Source organism: Nannobrachium achirus, assembly GCF_963921795.1.
Source record: "Nannobrachium achirus genome assembly, chromosome: 2".
Taxonomy (NCBI): Eukaryota; Metazoa; Chordata; class Actinopteri; order Myctophiformes; family Myctophidae; genus Nannobrachium; species Nannobrachium achirus.
This window is the reverse complement of record NC_137811.1, coordinates 69,337,820-69,363,739: the sequence shown is the minus strand read 5'-3', so window position 1 is coordinate 69,363,739 and position 25,920 is coordinate 69,337,820. Positions and strand designations below refer to the sequence as shown.

Sequence of the window (25,920 nt, the reverse complement as noted above, 5' to 3'; positions counted from 1 at the left end):
GAGCCTATCTGCAAGCTCTCAATGCGTCTATAACACATTGAGAGATGCACATATCCTGGCTGTTTTTCTGTTTTTCAAACTAGCAATATCTTATGAAAAATCTTCCATATTTGATTGATTGATTGATTTGTATTTCCGTGTCCTGCACACAACGTGCCTAACCCCCATGGGTTTATAAGACACCATTTTAAGCTTACAGCTTTACAATATATTTATACATTCAATTTTATTTTTTTGCCACAACAAAAGCCCCTTTAACAAAACATAGTTTTTCATAATCATCTAAATCACCACAGATAGAAGACACCACATCTTACTAACAAATACCTCTCTTATGTCAGCATATTTAGGGCAATAAAACAAAAAGTGAACCTCCATTTTCATTTTTTTTTTGTTTAACAAAACAAACAATGTCTCTGTTGTGGCATTAAACCTGCCTGTCAGGGCTAATGGTAAATGTTCCTGACAGTATTTGTGCACATAGAGAATGTTGCCTTTTCTTAAATTATACGTCACATAAGGTTCTACAATGTGCCTGTCCTTTATAAGACAATAAGTTCTCAACTTATACCACCACTCCACTTTTCTTTATACCTGGAAAACCTTTCTAATTTCTTGATCATCACATAGTAACTTAGGCGGCATTCACACAGGCACGTTTTATTGCGATTAAAACGAATCCTCTAACGTATTGTCGGAAAATACACAACGTTTGGGCATGTGTGAAGACGCATCCGTATTCTTTTTTCGAATAAAAGAAACTAATGCAAATCCACCAAAAAACGGTGGTTTCGATGCGCTACCGCAAACGCTTCCCTGTTGGTGTGAATCCATCCGTCTCAAATACAGTCAATGAAACATTGTGGTAGGCTATATAGAGCCATGTTCGGGTTAAATCCATAGTTATTTATTAAATGTTAAATCCCCCTCCAGAACGTCTGCTCTCATTAGATTTATGACCATTCTGGCCGCCTCCTCCCCTCATTGATTTAATTTCTGAATTCTGATCACTGCTCCCTCGATCGCACATAGTGTATTATTTGTGAGGAGTTGCTCACAGTTAGATGAAAGGAAAGTGCCACTGGAGTCACTTGTATATGTTACCGGATGTTTGGGTAACTCAGGACGTTCTATGTAAGAGCGCTTGTTTTGTCGTTCACCACACACCAATCACCACCAGGTGGCGACGACAGCCATTCACTAGTGAAGGCGCTGACGTCACTCGTTTGCGACTCTATCGTTTGCGACTCTATTTGCGACTTTATTTACTAGCCTAGCCTAGCCTAGCCTAGCTTAGCCATTAGCTCCATTGTAGTCACTTGGACAGGGCGTTTATCGTGGGCTTGCCCAGGCCTTACGGCCTGGGCATAAATATAACGATTGCATTCACCACGGCTTCGTAACTCGCGCGGCCCTGGCCCGCTCTTCGCTGCCACTCGCACCTGCGGTGCTCGGGGGCGAAGAGCAGGACCAAGGTCCGCTGGCCTGCGCGCCGCTTGCAATGTCGTGGACAATCGAGCGGCTCCGTTCCGCCCCGTGCTGCACGACGAGTGCTCCGTTTCTCGACCGTCCTGTTTCTCTAACAAACCGTGACATATATATAGGCTATAGGCTAATATAATATAGGCCGATGTGTGGGTCTCTCGCCCTTGCTCACACGCACGCTCTCTCTCTTGCTCTCTGTGCCAAATCATGTCCAAATGGAGACGCTTTTACGCGCGCCGCGCGGAGCGCAGAGAGGGAGCCAGCCGAGCCGCAGAGAGAGAGAGAGAGAGAGAGAGAGAGAGAGAGAGAGAGAGAGAGAGAGAGAGAGAGAGAGAGAGAGAGAGAGAGAGAGAGAGAGAGAGAGAGAGAGAGAGAGAGAGAGAGAGAGAGAGAGAGAGAGAGAGAGAGAGAGAGGAGAGAGAGAGAGAGAGAGAGACCTCTTCGTAGATATTTCCATTTGCTGTCTGGTTTATTGCTGGTAGATTTTGCGAGTCCCTCCGCCGCCGCTGGTTTTATTTTTTTGATCGCTCGTTTACGACCGTCGACCGCAGATAAATAGGCTAGCGCGGCGCTTGCGGGGGTCCTGCGGTTACATTGTGAGTTGATCTTGAAGAATTAATAAACACAGGGAGATGGAGGAGGCATTATTATGCAGCTTGGATACATAGACCTACATGTCCCGTGGACAGACGTGGACTCAGCGATTCCTTGTTTCGGATGACAATGTGTGTGAGCGCAAACGTATCAATTAAATATGCAAGAATGTGGCAACTTCACCCCTCCCAATCGCACGACTAAACCGAATTATATTATGAGAATGTGGCCTTAATTTGGATTCTGGTTTCTTCAGCTTGTTGGCAGCATGTAGAACAGCAGAAACAATATGACTAAAACATCATTTTACATATTGTTAATCCTCAGGAATCGGCATCAGTGTGTTCACAAATCGCACATTAAGTCTTAGAATGTCAACAAGTATTACAATGACGTGACCCTTATCATTGACTGTTCTTGACACTTTATATTCTTTAGGTTTTTAACTACATTTAAGACAGCTCTGTATTGTTGATTCTTCTTTTTTGATTAGTTCTTTCGCTCTACACAACAGTACTTTTTTCTTTTTCTTTTCATACTTAAATTTATATAGCGCCTTTATCCAAGGCGCTTTACATATGTTGTGCATTACATTCACCCATTCACACACATTCATACACTGATGGCAGAGGAAACCATGCAAGGCACCAACCTGCTCACCGGGAGCAACTAGGGGTTCAGAGTCTTTTTCAAAGGGCATCATGGGATGAACCAAAGGTGAGCTTTTCCATCAAGAACCGAGTTGATTCCGAACCGTAAAAGTTGGTTCGGAACGGGAACCACAAAATCCTTGGTTCCTCTGGTTCAGTCTGGTTCAATCTGGTGGAAACGCGAGCCTGTTCGCGGCCGCTTTGCAAGAACGAACCAAGGTTCCAAGAAAGTTGAACGGCACTGGTTCTTGAACAGAGGTTCTTTTGGTGGAAAAGGCCCCAAGGACTCTTCACCACTAACTCTGGGGGAGCCCGGGTTCGAACTGGGAACCCTTTGGGAACCCTCAGTGTTCTAAGGTTTCAGGTTTCTCTACCACTGAGCCACTGCCACCCCTACTTCTCTGTGACTTTGTAACCTTAACTGCTGTTCCCTTTGGGATAATAAAGGTATTTCTCTATCTCCCCAGGTGGCGATGTCTCAGCAGCAGCAGCAGCAGCGCTCCTCCTCCACCTCGTCCTCGTCCTCCTCCTCTGCAGTGATGTACATGAACCTGTCCTCACAGGCACAGGCCCAGGCTCAGGCTCAAGCTCAAGCTCAAGCTCAGGCTCAGGCTCAGGCCCAGGCCCAGGCTGCGGCCGCTGTGTCCCCGGACCCGGCCAGCAGCCAGGCTGCGGCCAAGCTGGCCCTGCGTAAGCAGCTGGAGAAGACCCTGCTGGACATCCCCCCGCCCAACCCCCCCCGCCCCTCTGCTCCACTTCCTGCCCTCGGCCGCCAACGGAGAGTTCATCTACATGATCGGCCTGGAGGAGGTGGTGGACTCTGTGCTGGACAGCCAGGGTGAGTCTGTCTGTCTGTCTAGAGGAGGTGGTGGACTCTGTGCTGGACAGCCAGGGTGAGTCTGTCTGTCTGTCTAGAGGAGGTGGTGGACTCTGTGCTGGACAGCCAGGGTGAGTCTGAATGTCTGTCTGTCTGTCTGTCTGTCTGTCTGTCTGTCTGTCTGTCTGGAGGAGGTGGACTCTGTGCTGGACAGCCAGGGTGAGTCTGAATGTCTGTCTGTCTGTCTGTCTGTCTGTCTGTCTGGAGGAGGTGGACTCTGTGCTGGACAGCCAGGGTGAGTCTGAATGTCTGTCTGTCTGTCTGTCTGTCTGTCTGTCTGTCTGTCTGTCTGGAGGAGGTGGTGGACTCTGTGCTGGACAGCCAGGGTGAGTCTGTCTGTCTGTCTAGAGGAGGTGGTGGACTCTGTGCTGGACAGCCAGGGTGAGTCTGAATGTCTGTCTAGAGGAGGTGGTGGACTCTGTGCTGGACAGCCAGGGTGAGTCTGAATGTCTGTCTGTCTGGAGGAGGTGGTGGACTCTGTGCTGGACAGCCAGGGTGAGTCTGTCTGTCTGTCTAGAGGAGGTGGTGGACTCTGTGCTGGACAGCCAGGGTGAGTCTGAATGTCTGTCTGTCTGTCTGGAGGAGGTGGTGGACTCTGTGCTGGACAGCCAGGGTGAGTCTGTCTGTCTGTCTAGAGGAGGTGGTGGACTCTGTGCTGGACAGCCAGGGTGAGTCTGAATGTCTGTCTGTCTGTCTGGAGGAGGTGGTGGACTCTGTGCTGGACAGCCAGGGTGAGTCTGAATGTCTGTCTGTCTGTCTGTCTGTCTGGAGGTGGTGGACTCTGTGCTGGACAGCCAGGGTGAGCCCGACCGGCCTGTCTGAATGTCTGCCTGTCTTCGTGTCTGTCCCTCCCTCCCTCCATCTTGTCTGTGAATCGTTGCTGTCGCCGATTTTCGCTAAACACATTTTTGGACACTGCTCCTACAAATTTTAGCCTAAAATTACGCAAAGCGGTACAGTATCTCTAAAGTCATGTCATCATTATGGATCGGTCCCATTTCCCATATTCCCTTCTGATTGGCTACGATTGCCTTCTAAAGTTTGTGTATGCGACTTGACGGTCGCTTATCTCCCAATTAGGGAGTCTTGCTGGTAATAAGTATACAATTCTTTGCCACCGTTTTACATGTTTTTCGAGTAGCTCCGCCCAGGCTCCACTACAATGCATATGGATGGGACCTCGTGGCGCTGTGGAAACCTAGAACCAGAGGAAAGCGTATTTCTTCTGCAGAAGAAGAATGGGACCGGATGGGGAACTGATGTTTTGTTTCCGGGTTATTTGGTCTCCTAGAAACCAAGGATCGATCAACGGGTAGACAACGGTGATATCGATACGCTTATTAAATATTGAAAGATAGACTGAGATCTCCGTCTATGGCAGAACTTATAGGATAAATTAAAAAAAATGCTGGCAGCAAATGTGTTAAAGACAGGGTGCCGTGATTCCCCCCCCCCCCCCCCCCATTGAACAACATGATCATCAGGTATTATGATTATACTTGGAGGAAGATGTATTTTCCCTTAGAGATAGGGTGAGAAGTTCAGTCACCCGAGAGAGACCTGGAGTAGAACCGTCTACTCCTACACTTGGTTCGGGCATCTAGTACGAATGGCCCGTCCCACTGGGACGGGCCCAGTGGCCCAGAGAACCAGTGGCAGACCAAAGACCAGATGGAAGGATTATATCTCCAAACTGGCCTGGGAGCGCCTGTGTGTGTTCCTGTGTGTTCCTGTCTGTCCCTGTTGTATCTGTATGTTTGTTTGTCTGTGTCTACTGTCCAGGGTTCCCACGGTCATGACATTCCTGGAAATATTTTGAAATTAGAAAAACATTTTTCCAGTGCTGGAAAGGTTTTGGAATTGATCAAGGGTCCTGGAAGGTCCTGGAAAAAATAGCTATGCATTGTCTTTGGTTATTGATTTTGTTAATACCTCTGAAATGACAAATTAAACATTGGCCACATTGTCAAAATTAGAGGCAGAAATTGTGAAAATAGCCGATCTACATGCTCACAACGCCTCGCAACGCGAGGCGTTGTCGGCGGCATGTCGGCTATTTTCACAATAAAACCGTGTTGTACAAAATTCCTCAACTCTTAGTGCTCGTCAGGGTGCCGGGGTCCCCAGTTCAAATACGATTATTTCGGGGGTCACGGCCTGAAAAGATTGAGGAAATTCTGGAAAAGTTTTGGAAATTAATTGGTAAAGATGTGTGGGACCCCTTACTGTCAGTCTATTCATGTGTCAGTCTGTCTGTGTCCGTCTGTCTCTCTTGACGAAGTGCGCGTTGTGTCCCCCACAGGGAAGATGTGCCTGCCCCTGTCCTCCACCCTACTCCTATGTTTCTCTTTGTGTCCTCACAGGGAAGATGGTCCTCCCCCTGTCCTCCACCCTACTCCTATGTTTCTCTTTGTGTCCTCACAGGGAAGATGGTCCTCCCCCTGTCCTCCACCCTACTCCTATGTTTCTCTTTGTGTCCCCCACAGGGAAGATGGTCCTGCCCCTGTCCTCCACCCTACTCCTATGTTTCTCTTTGTGTCCCCCACAGGGAAGATGGTCCTCCCCCTGTCCTCCATCCTACTCCTATGTTTCTCTTTGTGTCCCCCAGGGAAGATGTGCCTGCCCCTGTCCTCAACCCTACTCCTATGTTTCTCTTTGTGTCCCCACAGGGAAGATGGTCCTGCCCCTGTCCTCCACCCTACTCCTATGTTTCTCTTTGTGTCCCCCACAGGGAAGATGGTCCTCCCCCTGTCCTCCATCCTACTCCTATGTTTCTCTTTGTGTCCCCCAGGGAAGATGTGCCTGCCCCTGTCCTCAACCCTACTCCTATGTTTCTCTTTGTGTCCCCCACAGGGAAGATGGTCCTGCCCCTGTCCTCCATGGAGCCCTACTCCCATGTTTCTCTTTGTGTCCCCCACAGGGAAGATGGTCCTGCCCCTGTCCTCCATGGAGCCCTACTCCCATGTTTCTCTTTGTGTCCCCCACAGGGAAGATGGTCCTGCCCCTGTCCTCCATGGAGCCCTACTCCTATGTTTCTCTTTGTGTCCCCACAGGGAAGATGGTCCTGCCCCTGTCCTCCATGGAGCCCTACTCCTATGTTTCTCTTTGTGTCCCCACAGGGAAGATGGTCCTGCCCCTGTCCTCCATGGAGCCCTACTCCCATGTTTCTCTTTGTGTCCCCACAGGGAAGATGGTCCTCCCCCTGTCCTCCACCCTACTCCCATGTTTCTCTTTGTGTCCCCCACAGGGAAGATGGTCCTGCCCCTGTCCTCCATGGAGCCCTACTCCCATGTTTCTCTTTGTGTCCCCCACAGGGAAGATGGTCCTCCCCCTCTCCTCCATGGAGCCCTTCTCCTGTGCCCAGTGCCAGACTGACTTCACCCCTCACTGGAAGCAGGAGACGGGCGGACGCATCCTGTGCGAGACCTGCATGTCGTCCAATCAGAAGAAGGCCCTGAAGGCGGAGCACACCAACCGACTGAAGAACGCCTTCGTCAAGGCTCTGCAACAGGAGCAGGTTGGTTTCCCCCCCCCCGTCGCCATGGTAACAGCCTAACCTTTTATCGATCGATGCGGGGAGGGGAGGGGAGGGGAGGGGAGGGGAGGGGGAACGGTGTTGTTGTTGTTCTCAGCAAACGTGATCAATACGAGAAGCTAAACGATGGATGGAAACTGAAACACTGGACCCCAGCTGGACGGGAATCCACTCGTCCTGCGGGTTTTCTCACTCAACAGTAAACAAACCAACATAAAGTTTAAGTTTATAGAGGGTATCTGCACATTTCTAAATGGCAAATGAATGGCTTTTTAATACCAATAAAATGAAAAATGAAACATTGGCAAGAGGCAGAAATTGTGAAAATAGCTGATCTACATGCTCACAACACCTCGCGAAACGAGGCGCTGTGAGCATGTAGATCTGCTCTTTTCACAGTAGAACCGTGTTATACAAAGTGTAATGCCTCAACTCTTGGGTTGGAGGCTGGAGGGTCCCCAGTTAAAATATGATTATTTTGGGTTGAGAACCACTGGCTTAGTTGACAGACAGTAGGACAGCTGTCATCTTGTGTGTGTGTGTGAGTGTGTGTGTGTGTGTGTGTGTGTGTGTGTGTGTGTGTGTGTGTGTGTGTGTGCGTGTGCGTGTGCGCGTGCGTGTGTAACAGGAAATAGAACAGAAGATGCAGATGCAGATGCAGTCCAGCAGCTCCTCCCACACGCCTCCTAGTGGCAGCAAGGATGCACTGAGACAACACAGACAGGTACGTGCACACACACACACACACACACACACACACACACACACACACACACACACACACACACACAGTGCAATTTGATTCATTACAGACTTGTTTTCAGTTGAGGTTATAGGGGGCAATTCTCGCTATTTCTACGTGTCATCATTTCGACTTAACATTCACCCGTGTTGAACAAATGGAACGTCGAACAAATGTTATGTCGAAATATCGTCACGCTCCCGGATTAGGCTTGGGTTTGTATCTCTCCGCTGGCGTCAGACCCGGCCTCAGGCATTATGTTCCTGGGTCGTCCGTCCGTCCGTCCGTCTGTCCGTGCGTACGTACGTACGTACGTACGTACCTCCGTCTGTACATACAGTACATGCGTACGTCCCAAGCTTGTCTCAAGAAAACACTTGAGGAAATGTTACGACATGTGGCACAAACGGCCACTTGGCCTCAAGGATGAACTGATTAGAAACGGTAGGTTCCGTACGGAACCATTGTTTACTTAGATATGGAAGGATGACCTCCCACTTGGGTAATGACGCCCCCTGGCGATCATTCAGAGAAACTACTTCAGCTCCCGTACTAACGTAGGTAGGAAGGGCCTGTCACTCAAACCGGAGTGACCCGCCTCCAGGCTATATAAACCCCCGGAGGCGGAAGTAACATCCTCTTAATACCACTCTCTGCCACATTCAGTGAAACAGAGGGGCATTACGTGGGAGGTCATCCTTCCATATCTAAGTAAACAATGGTTCCGTACGGAACCTACCGTTTACTGTCAATATTCCAGGATGACCTCCCACTTGGGATTCTTAAACTCCCCTCTAAGCCACAACCTACTCTCATACCCCCACACACCCCTCATACGGGTGAGCACAGCCCAAACGGGCGTGACCCATCACCCAGAAGGTCCCAGGCCCACCGGACCTGGGTGTGAAGGCATGAGAAAATAAAGAGAGACCCTGACAGACCGAAGTCCGCCTCATTCAACTAAATGAAAAGGACAAGTCCGCCTTATAAGTAAGACACACTATATAAGGAAAACACAGGGTCCCCCCAAAGTACCCCAGGTGGCTACATGCCCACCTGTGGGAGGGGAAGATCCGACTCCTCTATGACGTAGAGGAGGCAACTGCACCCAGAACCGAATGCGCTAGCGAAGAGGATTCGATATCCAGGTGATAGTAGGCTGCAAAGGTAGAAGGCGAAGACCAATTCGCCGAAACACAAATCTCCTGAACGGAGACTCCCTTTGCCAGTGCCCACGAAGTAGCCACACCTCTAGTGCTATGGGCTTTAAGTGCCGCCGGCACTTCCACACCCGCACTAGAGTAAGCCAGCCTAATAGCATCCACAATCCACCTCGAAAGAGTGGGTCTAGACACCGGCTTTCTGACAAGAACATTGCCCATTTCTACAAAGAGCTGAGAAGAAGCTCTAGAACCAGCAGTCCTGTCACAGTAGGCCTTCAATGCCCTGACAGGACAAAGGCAATTCAGCCGTTCATCCTCCACCGAGACAAACGGAGGAGGATGAAAAGCCAGAAGAACAACAGGCTCCTTAGGAACCACCATGTTCTTAGGAACAAACTTAAGATGAGGCTTGAGCAACACCTTGAGATCATTGTTCATAAACTGCATGCACTCCGCAGACACCGAGAGAGCTTGCAGGTCACCAACTCTTTTAGCCGTGGCCAAAGCCAGCAAAAGAGCCGTCTTGAAACTCAAAAGTTTCAAAGGCATCCCTACAAGCGGCTCAAAGGGAGCCCGACATAGGCCCCCTAGAACCACCTGCAGATCCCAAACTGGGAACAAAGACCTAGTCACCGGCCTCAAACGTTCAACTCCTTGCATGAACTTGATGACCTCCGGGACTTTAGAAGGTGCCTTGCCCGCCACCCCCAGGTGACAGGCATTAATAGCCGCCAAATACCCCCTAAGGGTAGAAAATGCAAGACCACTTCTCAAGCGGTCCTGCATAAATTCCAGAATTTCCTGGGCTGACGCCACATGGGCCACCACCGGTGGAACACGCGACTCACACCAGTCCTCAAAGGCATTCCACCTTCCATCATAAGACGCCCTCGTAGAAGGCGCCTTAGCACTCTGAATGGTAGCCACCACTTCAGAAGAAAAACCAGCCGCCAGCAGGTTTAACCTTTCACGTGCCAAACCCACAGGTCTAGGACCTGCAGGTCTTGGTGGAAGATCTCCCCCCTGGCCTGACTCAACAGGTCCCTGCACTGAGGCAGCTGCCAACCCGGTTCGCAAAGGAGAGGGGCGATCGCCGATCTCCACGTGCCCTTGTAGGGGGCCACCAGGAGCATCTCCAGACCGAACCTCCTGACTCTCTCCAGAGTGGGTCGGATTAAGTCGAAGGGGGGAAACGCGTACAGTAGACCTCTCGGCCACGTGTGCGCTAAGGCGTCCAACCCCAAGGGAGGACTGCCCTTCACCGCGAAGAACAACGGACACTTCGTATTCTCCACTGACGCAAACAGGTCCGCCACTGGCTGACCAAACTTGCGAAAAATCTGGCTCACCACCCTGGGGTGGAGAGACCAATCCTCGTAGCGAGGACCTCCCCTGGACAGGAGATCTGCTCCGCTGTTGAGGAGACCTGGGACGTGTAAGGCCCTGATCGACTTGAGGCGCGACAAGCACCAAACCGTCAATTCTCGAGCCAGACGGTCCAGTGGCAACGACGACAGGCCCCCCTGTTTGTTGACATAAAACATGGCCGTCGTATTGTCTGTCCTGACCAGGACGTGACAATGCAAAATCCAAGGCTCGAAATGCTTGAGCGCCAGGAGTATAGCCATCAACTCCAAATAGTTGATGTGACGACCCCTCATCTCCAGAGGCCAAAGCCCCTGCGCTGTGCGCCCCTCGAAAGTGGCTCCCCATCCACTGAGACTGGCGTCTGTCGTGATCGACTTGCGGGAAACCACCTCGCCAATCGAGACTCCGCTGGTGAGGAACCCCTCCACCAGCCACGGAGACAGGGCGATCGCGCAGGAAGGGGAAACCGTAACCTTCTTGTACTTCAAGGAGGGCGGGATCCCGAGGGATAACATCCATCTTTGAAAAGGTCTCATATGAAACCTGCCCAAACGCAACAGATGTACTGCGGAAGCCATCATTCCCGTCAGTACCATGCAACTCCTGTAAGTGACCTCCTGGCCCACTTGAAAGGAGTCGAGACATTCCCGAAACCTGTCCACCCTCTCCTCTGAGAGACGGGCCGACATGTCGGATGAGTCCAGAAGGACCCCAATGAATGTAAGACGACTTGCTGGAGTCAGCATGCTCTTGCCGTGGTTGACTATGAAACCTAAGGCCTTCAGGTGAGCCAAAACCACTTGTGTGTGACGCGCCACTTCGTGGGCGGAGCTCGCTGAAATCATCCAATCGTCGATGTACGTCGCCAACCTGACGCCCTGCTGTCTCAGCGGGGCGATGGCTGCTTCGGTCACTTTCACGAAAACCCTCGGGCTCAGTGACAGACCGAAAGGGAGTACTGTATACTCGTACAGGCGACCCTCGAAGGCGAACCGAAGGAATTTCCTGTGTGGGGGATAAATCTGGACGTGCTGATAAGCATCCTTCAGATCCACTGAACAGTGGAAATCCCCTTGCCTGACCGACCGTAACATGGTGGGTACTGTTAGCATCCTGAAAACGTACTTCTTCAGGTACACGTTTAGTGCCTTTAGGTCCAGGATGGGACGTAGCCCCCCCCCCTTTTTGGGCACCAGGAAATAACGGCTCCAAAATCCCATGCGGGATTGGGTCCTGTCCAGCTCCACTATAGCACCCTTGCTTAGCAATGAGCTGATCTCTTCTCTCAAAAGACTTGCTTTTAAACCACGTGCTCTGGTATGAATAACCCTGCTCGAAAGCGGGGGTATATCTGCGAACTGTAACCTGTAACCCCTGGTTATCGTTCGAAATACCCAATGGCTCGGGTTGCATAACTTCCACTGGCGCGCACAGCGTGCTAGCGTGTTTTGAGCGAGAGAAACCCCACCACTGTGCTTCCGTGACGGCGGAGCTTTTTGGCGGCCGGACCGGAAGTGGGGAACCTGCGTATCCGTATCCGGAACGACCGGATGCGGAGCGCAAGGGTTCAATAGGCCGCATGGCGGAAACACCTTCTGGTTGTACCGCTTGACTAGCGGAGCTATTTTGCGGCGGGACCGGAAGTGGGGAACCTGCGTATCCGTATCCGGAACACCCGGATGCGGAGCGCGGGGGTTCAATAGGCCGCAAGGTGGGAACACCTTCTGATTGTACCGCTTGACTAGCGGAGCTCTTTTGCGGCCGGACCGGAAGCGGGGAGCTAGCGAATCCGTATCCGGTGAAACCGGAAGCGTTCGGTTTTCGCTCGATAGAGCGACAGGAAGAGCAAAGCGATTCGACTGATAAACAGACTCGCCCACAACTAAAGCATTCTCCCCTGACAGGAGACGAACTTTTACGTTTAATACCTGCTCTAAGGCCTTTATGCTTGTCCCTTGACCCGGGCTCATAGTAGGCCGACAGAATTTCTGACTCAAGGTTAAATTCATAGCATCGCTCACGCGAGGGAAAATCCACTCGCGCGCATGAGGAACCATATAATTGTTTGACGTTAACATTACTGGTTGCTGATAAAACCTCTGACTGATTAAAGAGTCCTGACGGGACTCCATCATTCTTACAGGAGGCATGCATAAAGGATTCATATTGTCGACGCGAGGGATATCCCACTCGCGCGCTTGAGGAACCACATAATTGTTTGACATTAACATTACTGGATTCTGATAAAACCTGTGATTGATTATCGAGTCCTGACAGGACTTCATCATTACTACAGGAGGCATGCACGATGGGGTCGTCTGTGCTAGTGCGAGAGAGTTGGACAGAGACAGACTTTGCTCTTTCAACATGTTTATTGTCGACACAGGAGGCATCAAAATCAACATTTTCATTTCCCCGACACGGGGTACCGAAAAACGCCCTCGTTTGGGGGGAGGGGGACCGAGAGACACCTCGGACCCCCGCCCCAGCACAATTCCCCTCTTCAAAGTGTCATTTGCGCTGTCCCCTACCGCGGCCACCGCGGTATGAAGACTGCTGCCTGCCATCCTTGGACGGGCGGCGCGGCTGAGCGCGCTCGGGAACCACAGCCTTGCTGCGGGGCCTGTCAGGCGCCCTGGCTGCAGAGGCTCCCCTGGAGGAAGACGAGTGCTTCTTAAAAGAAGCAGAGCGGCCCCTTTCCTTGGCGCGGGAGGAGCGGGACGTCCTCCTAGCTTGCTGCGGTTCATCCTGTGGCACTGTGGTGGACTCGACGATGTCCTTAGCCGCCTTGAAGAAGGTAACTCTACCCTGCAGCAGCTCCAAGCCCCCACCCATGAGGGTGGTGGGACTGTTCTCCATGTTTATGAGAGACTTGTACATCTCCCCGCGAGGACCTAGAGGCTTCTCGCCCACGTCCCTCTTAGGCTCGAGGTCGACATAGTCGAGCCAGCGGGCTCTCTCAGACTGGAGGTTGTAGTCCATGGACCTGCCCATCCACTTAACCGCATGCCAATTGACCTTCAGCATGATGTCAAATAGAGTGTTCAGTTCAGCTGTGTGCTCCCCCGTGGGCAGACCTTTGACCAGGTCCTTGGTGGAAGCGAGCAAGAGCTGGATCAGATTCAGGTCCTTAGCGGCCAGAGCAGCGGACCGGTAGGCGTTACGAGCCCTGTCCGACTGCAGCTTATCCTCCAGGACAGTGAACCCCGGCGGGTTGGTGCCGACGGGGCCAACAAACGACCCGTTTTTAGCTGTGCCTACATCTTTGTACTGGGGTCTGACGGAACTCAGAAAAGATTGTGCCAACAGGTGGTCCAGGTTAGGGCAGGTGGACATGCCTGCCTCCGCACCGCCCACCAAATCCAACACAGAAAAAGGCAGCTTCCTGGGGTCTTTATGTGTCTTCCATGAGGAATGGAGGGCCTTGGTGAAACCTTTCACCAGCGGCAGCCTGGAGAGGACATACGGGGCGGGAACCGAAGGCTCCTGCCCGGGCATTTCGTCATCATCCTCGGCCTCTTCAGAGGGGAGAGGAGGTGGCAACTCCTCTCCAACTCTGGCCAGAGCTCTCATGTAGACTGTGAGATGATCCAGCATTTCTGCTGCAGAATCGACGTCCTCTGCTCCCGCTTCACTCGCTTGACTGGCGGGTGGAGGGGCAGTGGTGCCTGAGGAGGCCTGGGAGCTCCCTGCGGCGTCCAGTTGACGTGCTGGAGCCGCAGGGGCATTACCTTTCACAGTGACCGTGAGTCGAGAACCCTCGTCCTCGACGGAGTCCTCCTCCTCCTCGGCCGTGTATCCAGAGTATTCAGAACCAGAACCCTCGCTCTGACCGGAGCTCAGGTCCGACTCTCGCCTGAAGGTCTGGACTGTTTTGGTGATGCTCACGTCGAGGGGGACGTCCCCGACGGTCACATCCAAGCGTTTCTTTTTGGGCACCGCGCCCGAAGGGGAAAAGGCTACCGGAGATTTCTGGATGTTAGCCTTCTTGGTCGCCTTCTTAGCGGCGACTTCACCAGACCCGCCAGCTCCAGTGACAGTGGAGCTAGCTGCGGTCGGTTGCGCGGCAGGCGGTGTCTCATGTAGCACGGCGCCATCTTGACTTGGAATGGCGCGCTGATTGCCAAGCGGATCTCCGGAAGGCAGCGCCGCACCTTGACCAACGGTGCGGGCCGCCTGGGGAAGGAAAGACTGGGCTGTGGGGTTGAGAGCAGTGGACCCACCTGGTGGAGCGCAGGCCCCGAGGCCTGCCCTGGCTAGGTAGAACCGGTGTATCAGTACATCGTGGTCGTAGGCCACGCAGCAGTCACAGAAAGGTCCTGCTCTCCCCTGAGGACTCAGTGCAGAGAAGGCGTGTGCAACGCCCATGCAGCCGACACAGAGATGGTGAAGATCCTGTCCGTCGATGAGTCCTGGACAGCCTGGACATTGCCTCGGCAGGAAAGCCAGAGGATCCATGGCGAAGCACTGTAGATAGAGTTAACCAGAAGCAGACGAGCTAACAAGCTAACGGCTAAGGCTAGGCCACGCTTGATTCGGGCAGGGCCTGAACAAGCGGTAAGCAGTGTAGCTAACGTTAACAATAGCAGACGAGCTAACAAGCTAACGGCTAATGCTATGCCACGCTTGCTTCGGCGGAGGCCTGAACAAGCAGTAATAATCCTTTGTTATAAAAGGAAATAACCGTCGATTTAGGACGGAACAAGAATAAGTATTCTTAAGTACGGGTTAATTCAACACTCGCCGGTGGGCGACTCCAATGCCACCGCTTTAGGCTAATGCGCGAAGAATAATAATACAAAGGCTGAGTTTCAACTTATCTGAATGTGATATCGCAGAGAGTGAAAAGAGGATGTTACTTCCGCCTCCGGGGGTTTATATAGCCTGGAGGCGGGTCACTCCGGTTTGAGTGACAGGCCCTTCCTACCTACGTTAGTACGGGAGCTGAAGTAGTTTCTCTGAATGATCGCCAGGGGGCGTCATTACCCAAGTGGGAGGTCATCCTGGAATATTGACAGTAAACAGTGTCACTAATCATGTCCATTAGATTCCTTCAACATCTTTCCCTACACTTCTTTAAAGGACAACTCCTCCCTAAATCACTTCTAGGCCCATGTTCTTACTTATATTGATCCAAAATTACTACATGGGGTCTATTAGGCATGTTTTGGGGTGAGCATTTGGCACAACTGCCAATCAAAGTGACTGTACTGGCCAATCACAGGGCTTCTTTTCCGGGACTTGGCAAAACACATAAAAGCCTAACATCTGTTTAGCAGAGCGTGATGGGCTTGTGTGGGACAACGATGGCATGGATGTGTTTGTGATAACTACTAACACATTCATGAAAAATAAAAACTCTTTTGACCACAACAAATAGTGTAAAAGCGATAGGCTTATAGGCTCCACTCTAAGCTATGAGAGCTGCTGGGTTCTGCTGGGGGAAACTGGACAACAGTGGCATTTCTGCCTAATAGACCCCATGGACAGTCTTTTTGGATCAATATAAGTAGGAAAATAAGCCTAGAAGTGATTTAGGGAGGAGTTGTCCTTTAAGGAGTCTGGACAGACCAACAAGACCAAGAGCAACTGGTTGGTGGAGGCTTACAACTGGGCATAGCAATGGCTTATGTTTACTGGTGCCACAAGAACAAAAAAAGCAGCCATTCATTTTTCCTGTAGACTTGCTGTTGCTGACACAGTATTGTTTTCACCTAAAAACAATAATAACCTTGGTCAATAGGTGGCAGTGCAACACCATGGTTCAGACTTGGTTCGCCTCCTGAGAGTGTGTAGTCTAGACTAGAGCAGTGGTTCTCAAACCTTTTTGTCTGAGGTCAAATGTAAATTACTTTCTCAGCCAAGGCACCCCTGAGTTACTTTATAGAATTTATGTCATATTATTGTACGTACATATGTAAAACTTTCCCCCTAAAGGCTCAAGCATACTCCAGGGTGGAGTGAGCAGCTATCACCGTGGTGTAGTTTTATAGCTATCACCTAAAAAGGTTATAGCTGCTAATCACCTGGAGCATGCAGGCACATGCATACTCCAGGTGAAGTGATGGCTCTTCACCTTTTTAGGTGATAGCTAGAAAACAACACTGCGGTGATAGCATGCTCACTCCACCCTGGAGTATGCTTGAGCCTTAGATCAGTATGTGTCACGAGAAAAACTTGAGAGAATAGTTTCCATTAAAACAAATTGAAAATAACTTAATTCGACCACTTGAAGCCCACAAGCAGTGTTCATGTTTTCAGCAAACTTTGATTTAATCTTAGTCTTTTGAATGATACACCATTTAGTCTTAGTCCTGTCTTAGTCTTCTGAAATTGTTGTAGTCTAGTCTAGTCTTAGTTGACTAAATATCAAAATATTTTAGTCTTAGTCTTTTGGGATTAGTCTTAGTATTTTAGGCTAAGCCTTTTAGGCTAAATATAACCACATAACAAGTCATTGTCTTCAACTGTCTGTTACTAAAAAAGATTACGAAAAATACAGTGTAATTCTGAGTTCTCAAAAAAAGAATAAAAAAACAAACCTCGGTTCGAAGTGAAGCGGTGGACAGATAAAACCTCTATTCTGAATGTATTTGTGGCTTACAACATATTTTAAACCCTGAAGGCCAAATTATCATGTGAAGCTTGACCAATCCTCAAAGTATCCATTCATCTAACCGGGAGGGACATTGACATTTTGCTTTTTGAAAAAGCCTATTCATTCTGGACTGATATTTTACACGTACGGGACAGGAAAAACCTGTTCATTCTGGCCTGGAGTGACCATATATGGACATAAGGTAACATACTTTGTGTTTTTGAAAAACCCTGTTCATTCTGGACTGAGATCACCATATATGGTAATTAAACGGACATTCTGTTTTTGAAAAAGCCTGTTAATTCTGGACTGAAATGACCATATATGGGCGTGATACACACAAAGCCATTCATTGGAAGCGGTTTTCACCGCTTCAAAAACACATGCCTAGTGTGTGCCACAGTGCCACTGCCAGGTACAAAATATCTGCTCTGCAATAATATAGTAACAGGATCAATCACATCTGACACTGTCTACTACTCTCTGTGCAAAACCAACACGATTTGAAAAGAACAGATAAGAGCCATTCTCGAATGTAAAGATAAAAGATGTATTTGATGTATTTTTGGCCAGTCTTAGACTTGGATTTAGTCTTAGTCGCACTCTGTCTCTGCATTTTACTTTATGTGTTTTTACCTTGCTTATTGCATTAAGTGCGTTTGCTAAATGCCTACACTGTAAATTGATTTCCCTCTGTGTGTCCATCCGTCCTCCCCCTGGCATGCATGCAGCTCCAGCCCTCCCACCCCCCCAGTGTGCAGCAGCAGCAGCAGCAGCAGCAGCAGCAGCAGCAGCAGCAGCAGAGAGGCGGAGGCGGCGGCGGGTCGGTGTCGGGCTCGGCCTTCTCCCACCAGTCCTCCTCCTCCCACGGCCAGTTCTCCATGACGGCCGGGCTGATGGGCCTGCAGCAGGCCAGTAAGCACGGCAGCAGCTCTCTGGGCAGCGCGGGACACAGCCGCTCACACCACCACCACCAACAGCACCACCAACAACGCATGGAACAACACCAACAGCGGATTGAACAACACCACCAACAACAGCAGCAGCAGCAGCAGCAGCACCAACAACAACAACAACACCAACAACACCACCATCATGACAGCCGCAGAAACATCTACAGTCTGCCTGGTGAGACACTCGACTGCTGTTGGGTTTTTTTTTGGGGGGGGGGGGGGGGGGGTCTGTAACCAGGCCTGGAATCTTTTCATTTTAGGGGCAAGGCCACTTGGCCTTTGGTGTTGTCCATTTTTGGAGGGCACAAAGGCCAAATGCCAGGGCTGGAAGGCCATCAAATAAAACAAGATTTTAAGAATTTGTTGAATTTAAGGGTTAGGGATGATAACCTAATCTGCAGTGAAATAGATAAACCACACAGTCTGAACCATGCTCAGCCCTGTCGGCACCAATCAAAGTCACCGGATTTGTTTAAAGATGGGGACTCGTGGGAGTTATTTCAGAATCTCAACAAAGGACACTGGTGTCTACATGACAAGAAGACACCGGTGTCTACTGTCTACATAATATTGACAAGAAAGAGACAGAGGAGAAAGTGGTACAGTCAGCTGGGGCATTAGGGCCACTCTGGTCACTCTGGTCATGCCATTGGTTTGAGGGGCACAATGCCAAACTGAGGGTCAACGGCGGCCATGGCCTTCATGAAATTCCTGCCCTCTCTGTAACCATAGACATAAAAAGGTAGACGCCTCCTCCGTCTCTGGGGTGTCTGTAAAAAAAGGGAAGGCAAGCTTCCGGAATTCTGAAGCACACTTCCACGTGCGCCACAGAAGGGGACGTTCGGTAGCCCAATCAGAGGCACATAACGATTAATTTGAACCCATTCAGAACTTATTTTATGCTTTAACGATTGAAAAATAGCAGATATACAAGCTCACAGCGCGGCACCGAGTGCCGTGCTGCGAGCTTGTAGAATCTGCTATTTTTGAAAAATCGTGAATTGTATTGAATTTTGACCCGATTCTATAACTGTCTTTTGAATCCTTCTAAGATTTTTTTTGAAAAACCTATGTTTCTATGTCAGCAATCTGGCTTAGCCATCGTCAAAGAAAAGGTCCTTTTCAGTTAACTGGGAGCTCAGTTAGTCTGTTCTTGAGAGACTACTATGTCAGTGGTTCTCAAACCTTTTCATGTCAAGGACCCCCAAAATGATATGTATTTGGCCTAGCCTAGTAAACGACCAACTCCCGGAAGAGGGCGGGTACAAGGCTATATTTGGCCACGGACCCCCATCTCAAAATATTTAGTTCCAGGGACCACCCAGAAGCAAAATTTAAAATACATATATTCAAAGATTTGAACAAACATTTTCACGACTTGTTCCAAAAAATTGCAGATCTACAAGCTCGCAGCGCGGCACTCGGTGCCGCGCTGTGAGCTTGTATATCTGCTATTTTTCACTGGTTAAAGCATTCAATAATTCTAGGCGGGTTGGTTTAGACTATTCTCTCTTCTTTCTCTCTCTCCCCCCAACAGGCATGTCTCTGGGCTACCTGAACCCCGCCAGCCTGGCCTCTCCCAAGTCCTCCAGCCTGGCGGACCGGCAGAGAGAGTACCTCCTGGACATGATCCCGCCCCGCTCCATATCCCAGTCTCTGACTGGTCAGAAATAAACCACATGACCCCGCCCCCGCTCCATATCCCAGTCTCTGACTGGTCAGAAATAAACCCCTCCCTCTCTCTCTCCCCCTTTCCCCTCCACTGTAAACCCCAGTCCCTTGACTGGTCATAAGAACCCGCCCTCTCCTCTCCTATCCTCCAAAAGCTACTCTTTAACAGCTACATTGTGATTGTCTCCAATTGCTCACATATAAAGCTCCCTCCCTGACGCCATAGCATGTTTGCTATCAAAAACAGAACTTTTTTTTGGTTCCCGAAGGACACGCGGACGGATTGTTCAACGGAGCTCGTAGGTCTCTTTAAACAAGAAGCCTGGACTCGAACCAACAACAACAATAACAACGCTCCACTCACCAGCAGCATGTGACGACCGCAACCGACCAAGCGGTCAACAACTGGTGGAGCAAAAAGTGAAACCATTATGAGTTTTTTTTTTTGTTTTTTTTGGCGAAGGCGGTGGTTCTCAAAGGGTTAAAGTGTTATTAATGGTACCGTATGGCTCAGTGCCACGTACTCCCATAACTCGGAGAGCGTGCAAACGGAACGAAATAACGTACGGTTCCGTTTGGTTCTGTTTGCACGCTCACTGAGGCCACGTATACACGGCGACGGGTCTCTAGGGAAAACGGCGAAATAAAATGGCAGATAATGCCGTCCGGTTAGATTAGTGGTTCTCAACCTTTCAGGCCACGACAATTTGGCCAATGTTTAACTTGTCATTTTAGAGGTATTATGAAGTCCTTAAATTGTCACTTTGGAAATGTGCATAAACCCTCTATACCAGGGGTTTTCAAAGTGGGTGACGGGGCACCCTGGTGTGCCGTGACGGCAGTCCAGGGGTGCCGCAAGTTAATTTGATACTATTTGAAATTTCTTTGGACATTTGAAAATATATTTAGTATCATTTAAAAAAAAGTTATTTTCAGTCAGTTCTAACCAAAATTGCTATTATCTCAAGGTTTTCTTCGCAACATAATCACTAAAATATCGTCACTGTCGGGCAGAAACCTTGTATTTCCATGTTACAAGACCGTCGCACAAAACTAGTGAAAACAGCCGATCTACAAGCACACAACGCCTCGCAAGGCGTTGTGTGCTTGTAGATCTGCTGTTTTCACTAGTACACTTTAGTTTTAGTACATATTTTAGATGATAAATACAAAACGAACGGTTTCCACCCGACAACGACGATATGCTATAAATATAAGGTGCTGGGAGTGAAAATTATAACGTTGGGGTGCCTCGGATTAAAACAAATATTTCTGGGGTGCCCTGAGACAAAAAAGTTTGAAAACCCCTGTTCTAAGCATGCGTGACTGGTCTATATCTGGCAGCGCGCCGTAGCACGCATAGCATGTCGCAGCATTTTCAGTCACTGCTGTTGGGTTCTCTGTGTCAAAAAGTGAGAACACAACAGCACTTTGACGCTTTCCGTTCTGACCGTCGCGAACGTGTGAACGTGGCCTGAGTTACAGAGCTGTAAGGTTCCATTTGGTTCTTAACTAAACTATCAGTTTACAGAGCTGTAAGGTTCCATTTGGTTCCTAACTAACCTATCAGTTTAACCCCCGACTTTGAGAACCACTGGTCTAAGAATACGGTCACTCATCTTGAGTCAGAAGCGCTGTAAGCCAACGCATGCCGGGGACGTGTCAGTTTCCCCCGCGTCGTCTTACGGGTTGTTGTGGGGGCACGGTGCATTTATTTTTCCTTTTTTTCTTTCTGGTGTGTAGATCATTTGACTTACCGTACGCTGGAGCGCGTCGGCTCGCTGGAAGCGAAATGCCACGCGAGTGGGGTCAACTAACCGCAGACTTTATTTCCCTATCGGACGACGCCCCCGGGGCAAAGCCCTCCTCAGCGCTTTCAGATGCGTTGAATGCGTCGAAACGCGGCAAACGGGACACTCCAGACCCTTTGCTCCCATAGGATGGAAGTGAACGGGACACTGACGCTTCTGAAGCATGTCTTCGTTGTCGGGCAGAAACCTCTGAGCTCCATGTTTTTGCTTGTGTTTTTTTTTGTTTTTCGTCCTACTTAAACATAGTACAGCGTCACACAAAAGCATCAAAAGTAGCAGATTAAACAAGCTTGATGACGATCTGCTACTGTTGCTGTTTTTGAATTAGAATCCTGAAAGGTTTTGGGGATGAAATGAGATTTCCACCCGACAAGAGACGATCATGTGTGACCGTGCCGTGACGGTTTTCCCCGGGGGACGGACGGAGGAAGACCTCGGATTGGACAGATCTGTTTTACGGAAATGGATTTCATTGGACGAGATGATGATGAAAAAAAAAAAAAGAACCACACCTGGACGGACGTGTGTGGACGTGTCAAACTGTCTGTCAGCAGGCCGATCCTCTTTTGGAGGCTTTAAAAAAAAATGTTTTCTTCTAATCTTTTATCATAAAATTCTCACAACTTGTATTTAGTTCCTTCGAATACAAACTGAGCCTTTTTATTTATCTCTCTCTCTCTCTCGCAGCTTCTGCTGCTTTCCTATGATGAGGCTTAGCTTTAAGTTTTGTGTTTCGCCGCATTTAATGTGGCTCGCATCACAAAAAAAAAGAAAAGGAAAAAAAAAAGATCGAAGTCATACCGCACGTTATCAACTCGTTTTCGCTCAATTGTATTCAGCATTAAAGGTGGTGTAAGTGATTTTCTTTTTCTTTTTTTTCTTTTTTTTTTTTTTGTTAAAAAGAAAGTGTTAAATAGCTCCATATTCCCGATATGAATCATTGATATATATAGTGTTTTTTCAGCTCTTTAAAAGAACATACTTTTTTCAGGATAGGATACCAGTTTTATCCAATCAGGAGTGATCGGATTAACCTGAACATTTATTTTCTATTTATTAAATAAACGGGGAGACCCCTGTTGCTGAACAAACACTCTATAACAATGACTTCTATTACAATACGGAGCTTAGACTATTTAGCAAAAAAAAAAAAAAAAGAAAGAAAAGAAACTTTGAATTTGTCACCCAGGAGACTTATTCCACATACAAGTTAAATCCAGCTCAATGATGATGAACGCTGGTCTAAAAGTCTCACTGGGAGGATAAACATACGGTGAAACTGGCATTTTTTCCCTGTCAGAATAAAGTATTAAAACGAAATATATAATGAAGTACAGACTATAAGGAATGACTCTCTTGGAGAGTTTTGTTTTAAGTACAGAAAGTGGACAACGTTTATGAGTTTTAAAGCATTATAAATGCAGTCTTTGTGAGAGTCTCTAAAAACCAGTTTGAACCAGACTCTCTCCATCATGGCCGCCACACCGCTCGCTCTCTCCCTGTCCCGCACAGCATCTTCAGGGGTTACATTTTTGTAAGATTTTAACATAAAAAAAACAACTTAACTGACGTGTCAATCAAATTTAATTTTCTTTGTTTTTTATATATATATATACAAAAAAACAAACAAAAAAAGCTAAACATGTCAAAATGAATGAAGCTCGTTCAAGCAAATCTCTCTCTCTCTCTCTCTCTCTCTCTCTCTCTCTCTCTCTCTCTGAACTCATGCAATGTTATGAAAAAAAGCTCTCCTGTACATAAACCTTATTTCCTCTCTTGGGGACGCAGAGGCGCTCGGGGTTTCTCTGCGCTTTGTCTAATAGCTGAACTTAAAAAAAAAAAAAAAAAAAAAAGCCATGGCGTTTGTGATATCTGTGATCTGTATGTGTAAACTGAAGAGTTCTCCCAAACCGTTGAATGCAGCAGCACCCCTCCCTCTCTCTCTCTCTCTCTCTCTCTCTCTCTCTCGTTCTCTCTCTCTCTCTCTCTCTCTCTCTGTGGCGTTATTTGGTGTCGCACCACACTTCTAGGAAAACCCCGCCCTCGGAGGCTTCTGATTGGCTGAAAGCTCCTTTGTGTTCCCTTGGTCCCCTGCTTTACAACTTAGAGCGGCGCTGATTGGGCTCATGCAACCTTCACAACGCTCGACACGGCGACTCGCTCGGCGGTGTCTCGTGTGGCCCAAGGTCGCCTGAGACAGCGCGCCTCCATCATGGTCAATGGAAAGCGAGCCTAGAAGTGTAGTGCGATTCCAAATCAAGCCTCTCTCTGTGTGTACTCTGGATCATCTTGTTTTTCATTGTAAAAATAATAATAATAATATTGTGCTGTTATGTTTTGCATTCTTTCAGCAATATTGATTTGTTATGCGTTGTTAACCACTTGAACCCTGTTCTGGGGGGGGCGTGTCATAGTAATGTGGGCATAAGGTGAATCATTGTGACGTCTGTGAGGGTGGTGTCCTCGGCTTAGAGATTTGGGTGTAGATCAGTGTTTCTCAAAGTGTATTCCAGGGACTGTGGGTTCCTTTAGGAAGGGTCTAAATGGACCCATACAAGTCTGTAACTCTGACAGTGTACCAATGGAACCAAATGGACCCTTACCAAATGGTTAAATTTGTACACTGTCAGAGTTAAGGGGAGACCTTGAGATTTAAAAAATTGAGAAACACTGGTGTAGATGATTCCCAACCTGTGGGTGGGGGTGCACTGGTGGGCCGTGAGTATATTGCAAGTCGGTCCCCAAATGATTGGCAAAACACTAGGATTTTTTTATGATGATATAACGTAACATTAAAGTATGTTTTCTTTCAAATTTGAAAAAGGATTCGTTGTGATACAGATTGGGGTCATCGCCATGCTGGTTTGTGGTGGACATTTTTCTCAAAATTCTATTTTTGTGCCACGGACATGAAATGAGTGGACCCAAAATGGACCCGTAACTCAGAGTTAAGGGGGTCCTTGCAAATATAACGTTTGAGAACTGCTAGTACCACTAGTTGACTCAGAGTGCCAAAGTGCCGTAGTAAATCAGTGTCGTACATTATCAAAATATCAAAATAAGAACATTATAATGGTGTGTAAAAAAGAAAATCACGGACAAGGCCAAGTCATTGCCACGGACATTCCGTGTACAGACATATTGATGACCCCTGATCCAGAACTTAAATGATACATACGTATGTTTTTTTTGTTTAGTTTTTTTAGATTTTCAAGTGGACCCTGATCTAGAAGAGGTTGGGAACTACTGGTGTAGATCAGTGGTTCTCAACCTTTTCAGGCCACGACGCCCAAAATAATCATATTTTAACTGGGGACCCCCCACCCTACGAGCACTAAGAGTTGAGGCATTACATTTTGTATAACACGGTTCTATTGTGAAAATAGCCGATCTACATGCTCACAACGCCTTGTGAGCAATATTTTCGTTGTGAGCAATATTTGACAATTTGGCCAATTTTTCATTTTAGAAGTATTAAAAAGTTCTCAAATTGTCACTTTAGAAATGTTGCATATACCCTCTATGCACTTAAACTTAATGTTGGTTTGTTTACTGTTGAGTGAGAAAACAATGTTGCACACTAAGTCAATCATCTGGGGACCCCCCAAAATAATTTGGGGACCCCCCTGGGAGTCCCGACCCACAGGTTGAGAACCACTGGTGTAGAGGGTGTTGAAATAAAGGAGGTGTCCAAGGACGGAGCCCTGGGGGACCCCGGGTCAACGAAGTACACAGGGTTTAAGTGGTTAATTGATAATCTTTGTCGCACGACGGTGTCCCGTGCCCCCAAAATGGCCGATGGACCATGCAGTCGCCAACTTGTTTGGTCGGCTGTTTCCGGGGCGAGCGACATCTACGCGCGACGGCGTAAATATGAATCCGGCTTTACTGGACCCTCGCGGCCAAACGCGCTGCCGCTGGGGCTCCTCTCGCTGAGCTAACTTAAAACACTGGCACAGCTTCTGTTTATGAAATGATTTTACTGTTTAATAAAGACAAACCATTTAGAGACATTCAGTTGGAGAAGAAAAAAACAATGACATTGAATGCAAGACTTGATAAAAAAAAAATAATAATGATTGACGCAATTTTGCCGCTTGACCCCCCCCCCCCCCCCCCCCCCCCCCCCCCCCACACACCCACCCTTTCCCCCCTGAATAAAGATCAATGATGTTTTCAATCGTTCAGTTGTGATTCAATAAGTTAAATTTGTCTGTCTGTCTGTCTGTCTGTCTGTCTGTCTGAAGCTAGGGGTTCTCAATGTAGGGGCCAGGGAACCATCAGGGGTCCAAATGGACCCTTACTGGTCTGTAACTCTTACTGGTCTGGTTTCAGCTGTGTTGCCCAGAAATGGAAGGAATGATTTTAGTAAAATAAGAAAAGAAAAAAAGAAAAGAAAATCCCTTCAGTATACTATTTATGCAAAGATTAGAAGGCATAATTGTCACAAATCATGATTGACACGTTTTCGCA

General features: G+C 48.5%; 1 pseudogene across 1 annotated transcript in view; it reads left to right on the top strand.

Moving 5' to 3' along the window:
• The window catches only part of LOC308308343 (transcriptional repressor p66-beta-like), a 31,761-nt pseudogene extending 6,224 nt beyond the window's left edge, over positions 1-25,537 (top strand). The window contains exons 3-7 of the transcript XR_013963393.1: positions 3,267-3,567; positions 6,921-7,123; positions 7,770-7,865; positions 17,744-18,140; positions 19,467-25,537. The product of XR_013963393.1 is annotated as a transcriptional repressor p66-beta-like (transcript). The remainder of the gene's footprint in view (positions 1-3,266; positions 3,568-6,920; positions 7,124-7,769; positions 7,866-17,743; positions 18,141-19,466) is intronic.
• Positions 25,538-25,920: the final 383 nt, after the last annotated feature.